Source organism: Dipodomys spectabilis, unplaced genomic scaffold (genome assembly GCF_019054845.1).
Source record: "Dipodomys spectabilis isolate Male_0828 unplaced genomic scaffold, ASM1905484v1 ptg000183l, whole genome shotgun sequence".
Classification (NCBI taxonomy): Eukaryota; Metazoa; Chordata; class Mammalia; order Rodentia; family Heteromyidae; genus Dipodomys; species Dipodomys spectabilis.
Genome location: NW_024870860.1, coordinates 3846442 through 3853737, shown reverse-complemented (window position 1 = coordinate 3853737; position 7296 = coordinate 3846442).

The window sequence follows — 7296 nt, the reverse complement described above, 5'->3', positions numbered from 1 at the left end:
TTTAGAATAAGCAAACAAATAAGATTCAACTCCATAGCATAACCTTTAGGAAAAATAAATTAAAGTATATGGCATGTCCTTTGTAATTTAATTATATACTTTAGGGCAAAATGCCAGAAAAACTCTGCAAGAAGGAAACAGAAGTCTTTGATAAGATATATTAAAGATTACAAGTAATTTTACCTACAATTTCTATTATATGATAGCATATGTTTTTCTGCTAATCAGAGACAAAAATATTTTTAATTATGATATGAAAAATGCATCATCATGAATGAAATCAGGAAGTAGATGGCTCAAGTGCTGGCTGGTTCTGTTAAATATTCTCATTATTTTGAGTGATCTGGTGTTTTTGTCTGTGTGGAATTATGAATGTATTTTATGTCTGGCAGGAAAATTTGATTATTGGATCACTGCTGACACCCAATGTCAGGAATCTAACCTGAGTCAAAGTGGTAAATATATATTTGTGCGTGTGTGATTGTGTGTGTGACTGCAAGTCTGTATTTAGAAGGTTGTATCTTATTTCCCTCAGCGTATATACTTAATTCTATTAGTTATACTTCATTAATGACAGCAGATAAAAGTAATTAACATTTTTAGACATAAGTTTATGTTCCTATGTTTGCATGAACAAACTAAAATTTTATATTTTGGGCATGAGTTTTGTGGAAGTTCAGCTTAAAGTGTAAATATATTGAGAAAGATGTCAATGGCAATCATTTCAGCGTAGATCAATTTTAGACAACACTTGGAAAGATATGTAATCATATATGAAAATGCAAAATTTCTTGATTTTCAAAAGCTACACTATTCGAGAAATATTTAGGAAAACAAGTTAAATTATGGAAACATAAAAGTAATGTAATTATTTATTGCATACAGTTTTATATTTTAGTTTAGCCAAGTAAAAATGCCATTTATTTCTACTGTATAGGAAGGAAAACCCTAAATATTACAGTTTGTGCCATATTTCACATTGAGGAGCTTTGCCTATATCAATAAGTTTATTTGTTTTGTTTCTGCTTTCCTATTTATAATTCTGCTTCTCATAGTATTCTTCTAAGGACTCTTTCTTTTTGCAAGTTTGGGGCTTGAACATACATCATGCTCTCAGTTTTTTTTTTTTTTTTTTTTTTTTGCTATCAGTAGTCAGTATACTATTTGAACCATGCCCCAGCCCAGAAATTTTTGTAGTTAATTGGAGATAGAACCTCATGAACTTTCCTACCAGCCTGAAAACCATTATCCCCCAAGTCTCATACTTTTTAATCACTAGGATTATAGAGATGAGTCTTGGATCCGAAGAGTCAATGACTTTTCGTGTCTTATAGCTTCCACATGTTTGCTAGTAATTGCAATAATAAACTACCACAGATAGGGTAGCATTAACATTGTAAATACATTGTCTCTGAATTGGTGGAATTAGAACTCCAAGAATAGAGTTGGCTTCTGATTCCTCTTTACTTGGCATATTCAATACATTCTGCTTCTCTTGGAGTAGACTTCAACTTAAATGCTACCTTTGAGATTCTGTTTCCATATGCAGTCACTTTGTAAGACAATGGGTTTTTTATATTTAGTCTGATTTCAGTGGGACATAACATATTACTTAATAGATAGAAAAAAATCTCTAATAAGAAATTATTTGTTTGGGGCATGTAAGTTATGGTTATACTTTTAAAAAATAGCAAAATAGGTAAAGGTTTTATTAGAACTTGTAAGAAAAGTATGAGGTCTTGACCTTAGACATGCCACATTTAAATTCCCAGAGCTACTGGAGGATTGAACTTAAAACCTATACTTGTGAAACAGCATCTCTACTACTACCATACCTGCAGATTACAATTTGATTGCTTATTTTGAGGTAGTATCACTATGCCTGGGACGGCTTGGACTGAGGTCCTCCTAACACAAGCATAAAACATTTTGCCTGGAACTAGAATTATCTAAGCTCTGTTTTCCAAGTAGATAATATTATATAATTAAGGGATTTTATCCAGTAAAAGTTTACAATTACAAAACATCTTGATATTGCCTATATTTGTGCTTAACATATATAGCTAACCTTAACTTTCTCCCTCTTTTGTTTAGTACTCTGAGTTGAAAACATTGGCTTTCTTGATATACATGGCTTTGTTTTGGATGGAATCCCATCACAATCAAAAAAGTCTCATAAAATTTTATGTCAAAAATCATGGAAAAGAAGGCCTCAGGTTGCAAAAACACTGATCTTTAAGTTATAATTACAGTATTATTTATGGTGTTAGTCAATGCTTGCTTAAGTATCAGGAGGAAGGCAGAAATGTGAAAGATGTCAGGTCTCTGTAGAAATTTTGTAGTTGTCACTTCATGTTATCTTCCTTCCTTAAAGCTTGTTTTATTAAAATCCTCTGGGTGTATATTGGTTGGACTGATTGGTAATCATCTCTGGAAATAAAGCTGATTTTAAAAGGCTGATGGTGTGGTAAATAAAGGAATGATCAGAATGAGCACAGATATTGTCACAGATTGAGCCGACCAGGTTAACTGCTGAACAGCAAAAAAAAAAAAAAAAAGCAAAGTTTCAAGTTTGATGATCCACATTGGGACATATACAGATAGATAGATATATACATATAAATATACATATACATACATACAACAAAAATTTAATCTCCAGTAGAATATAGAGAAACTGCGTGACAGGTATTAAATTATATCAAACTGGTTGCAGGAAAGGTACAGTAAAATATAGATAGTTTAGCATAGATTTTGCATAGATTTTGTAAAGGATTAAAATTCTTCCTTCATTATATACTTTACAAATATCCTTATTATGTTTTTAGGTTTTTTTTGTGAAAATAACATACAGAGGGTTTACAATTACAGGCACAATGTAATGAGTACATTTCTTATCAAGCATTGTTACCTCCTCCTTTCTATCCCTTTATCATCTCTTTCCATCTCCCCTTCCCAACCCTCTCTCCCATCTTGAGCCAAAGTTGTACATTTCGTTTTTCTACATAACATCTTGTACATCTCATTTTTGCACTGGGTCCACCTTATCCTTATTTAAACAATTTGGTTTTTCCCTTCCCCTCCACAAATTATACCAACATCAAATACAGTGAAAACTAGGATAAGTTATTTTATATTGTAGTATGAGCATCTATACAATACTGAAAATTTGAATTACACAAAATATGCAACATGGGTAGGCACTGGTGGCTCAAGGATGTAATCTTAGCTAGTTAAGAGGCTAAGATCTGAAGGTCACAGTTCAAATCCAGCCTGCATAGGAAAGTTCTTTAGATTCTTAACTCCAATTAACCACCAGGGCAAATGGAGTTCCATTTCAGATTGTATGTCGAGCACTGGCTTAGAACACAAAAACACCATCCAGGCCCTGAGTTTAAGCCCTGGGATCAACAGAAACAAAAACACAAAATAAAACATGGAGTTAGATATTTTATAATGAAGCATAATTTAATATACTCTACGTTGTTAGAAAGACTAGACTTCTGTGTTAGCTTTATATCCTACCATAATAAGTAATGTTGTCGACTTATTAAACAGAAATGCTTATCCAGATTTACAAGTTTGAAGATTTTAGTGTATGTTCAGTTGGTTTTATTGCTTTTTTGCTTTGAGAGCCTGTGACTAGACAATGGCAAGATGAGGAGTATGTCAAAGAGAAAAGTTTTTGACCTAGACTGAATAAAAGATAAAATAAGGAAGTAGTTGCGAGTCTAAGTTCTCATAGCTTTCACGCTGAAGAACTTAATCTCCAGAACTATTCAAATATTCTCCACAGTCTGGGAGGAAATAGAAAGTCATTTTTCTTTAACAAATAGATCTTTCTGGGGCATTCTAAATTCAATTGGCAACATCTTCACAAATGATAATGACTTGTCCAGGGTAAGAAGCAAGTAGATATTTCTGTAAATTCTAATCAGAACTCAGCAGACTAAATATTTTATGGAATTCCTATTAAAATATTTCCTTGCAGATGGGGTTGGTCTTTATACTACAAATGTGTGTATCTGTGTGTTTGTATGTGTGTATGTGTGTGTTTGAATAAACTAATATAACAATGTAGCAGAGAAAAGAATTACTGGGGTTGGAAAGGTGGCTTAGTTGTGGAGCCCTTGCCTTGCATTCATGAGGACCTTCGTTCGATTCCTCAGCACCACATAAACAAAAAGAAAAAAGCCAGAAGTGGTGCTGTGGCTCAAGTGGGAGAGCACTGATCTTGAGCTGAATAGCTGAGCGACAATGCCCAGGCCCAGAGTTCAGACCCCACAACCGGACCCCCCCAAAAAAATATTAGTATTGCCTTTCGTTTTTCTTCTTATACTATGAAAGTCTGCCAAAATTCCCAATCAAATCCTATCCAAGATTCAAACATTAAAGCTGTCCCAAAAGTTTTGCATGCGTGAAGGGCTGGGAAGGTGGCTCAGTGGTAGAGCACTTACCTTACTTACCAAAAGTTTTGCATGCCAACCCAAGTACATCTACCTCATTTAAGACGGCCATGGTATATAAAATTTTAAGTCCTCCAATTACGTTGTCACCAAGGAAAAAACATATAATATTTCTTTAAATATACCTAGATTGTGGAACACTTTACCCAGAAAATTGAAGGAATATACTTTATGGGATTTAATTTAAATATTTAATCACTGAAATGGATGTTCTATATCCACAACTCAGAGCTCTATTAAACTACATAATTGCAAAACTCATCTATTACCATCTTCCATGAACACAGTCCTTCCTGAAAACAAACCAGATGTGGTAAATGAATTAGCAAGTGCGCCATTGTCAAATGCAGCTGTTCTAAAGCATGGAATTGACAGAGCAATTAATGTCAACAGCTGGTTCTAAGTGATTTTTCCACTAAAAGTGGAAAAGTCCACAGATGTTTCAGACTGTGTTTCATTGTTGGCATTTGTGAGATATATTTTGGAAAGCACAATGAATGAAAGCATGCTGTTTTGTAAAACTTTGCTGGCTGACACACCAGGGAAGGAAAACTTTTGAAATGTTTCAAATGAAAAGACAGACAATAGGGTGGGTAAGTTGTGGTATGCAGTTTAAATATAGACTGAAGCAAACCATAGAATGGGAAAAAATCTTTTTCCTTAAGAAATGCTTTCTGAGTAAATTGTGCTATACACTATAATGATGAAATGATCATTTCTTTGGAAAAGTAAGGAAAAAACACTGACCTGTTGAACTTCTTTTTAAAGTGAATCTTAAATGACAAGGATGAAGAAATTTAAATGGGTCCATATTACCCAGTATTACTTTAATTTTTGATTAAAAGTTAAAACAAACTGACAGGCTATTAGTCCATTAAGATTTACAGAGTAAGTTTCTGGCATTTATTTCACTTTGTTCCTCTTTTTTGGGGGGTGATATAAATATTTTATTTCAAAAAGGCAACTTGATTTTAACCATTACCCAAAAAATTTATGCAGTCATTGAATAGGAAATTTTTTTGATTAATTTAGGACAATAGTAGGCTCATTTTATGCCAACACAAAATATAAAAACCAATGACATTTTCACTGAACAACCATGCATAAAAAATCATGAAATAATATAGTAAAACTCCATGTCAATTTTTTGGTTGGTTGTGGGCCTTGAAATCTAGGCCTGGTCATTGTCCCTCAGCTCTTCAGCTCAAAGCTACCACTGTACCTCTTGAGCCACAGTGACATTTCTGGTGTTAAGGTGGTTTATTGGAGATAAGAGTCTCACAGACTTTTCTGCCCAGGTTGGCTTGCAACCACTACTCTCAGATCTCAGACTCCTGAGTAGCATGGATTACAGGCATGAGCTACCAAAGTCCAGATCCAAGCCAATTTTTAAAAAGCAATCTTATTGTAACTTCTAGCTTTTTCCTGTAAACAATCTTATTTTTTCAGAATTAGCTTATAACTGAGTTATTTTTAGATGTAACTGTGAATTTTTTATAGAATCAAATATAATTCTATTACTCTATTATTTCCCAAAAATCCACTGTAATTGACTTTCCCCAAAATCAATTATTACATACAATCTCACACACTATAATCATTACATTTTAAATAATTTGGACCATTTCATATGAATTCTAGGTGCTATTTTAAATTATAAATTCACATCTGTGGTTTTAAACTAAGGAGAAATGATTTTAGAGGTAAAATCAAATATGAATGTGTAGTGTGGCCCAATTAAACCAAAAACTGTGAATTCATACAGACAAAATTATTTTCTTTCCAATAAATACGGTGAAGTCATACCATTGGAAATAGTGAGGCAGGAAGTGGCAGAATTCAAATCTCATCAAACAATGTCTTTGTTATTCTGTTAACCCCTCCACTAAGAAGACGTCCCTTTTCCCAGTTGTCACAAAATTTCAAGTGTCTCTCTTAGAATTCTATTTGGAAAAGTTCTAAATCACTGATTCTTTTTGTATTTTCCGTTATATGAAACAAAATATAGGCACAAAACAATTGAAATAAAGTGCACACATAAGTTGAAGTCATCACAGTTGGAAAAACAACCAACAAAATTGTAACTTCCCCAGGAACAAAAACATGTGCCCAGCTTATTTTTTTAAACTACAAAACCTTCAAACACATGTTAATTTAAGTAGAGCTATAAGTATAACTGTCTCTCAGAAATAAGGTTGTGTTAATTTGTAATTAAATTCATCTGGATCAACCTAATGTAGAAAATCCCTTGAATGGATCAAATTGTTTAAAACAAATGTAACTGTACGTAAAGTAAGATCTACACATATTTAAAAGAAAAAATGCTACAGTAGTAAATCACAAAAATCATAACATTCTTAAAAATTCCAAAATGCAATTAGTAATTCCAAAATATCCATAATGAGAACTAAATACTACTGACTTAACAAGAACAAAATGTGCAAAAAATAGAATCTGAGCAGTGTACATGAGTGTACATAATTTAAAAATACTCCAAATTATACTGTTTTTAGAAGACTGAATGTGGATTATCTAAAGAAAAACATCAGCACATTATGTAAATGAAATTAAAAATCTCATGAAAAGAGAAAATAGTAGTAGTTTCTGAAAAATAATATTTTAATAAATGGTGGTCAAAATCTAGTACTGACCAAATGTATACCTAATTAGTTAGATCCAAAGAAGACCCAAGTTACTCGAGCTGATTTGAAACTTTGGCAAAGTAGTAGAATACAACTCTAAAATTATTATGGATGTTGACTCTGGCATGGAATTCATTTCCTGTTTGTTCTGACAAATGAATATATGAAAGAACATAAATTCTCCAACT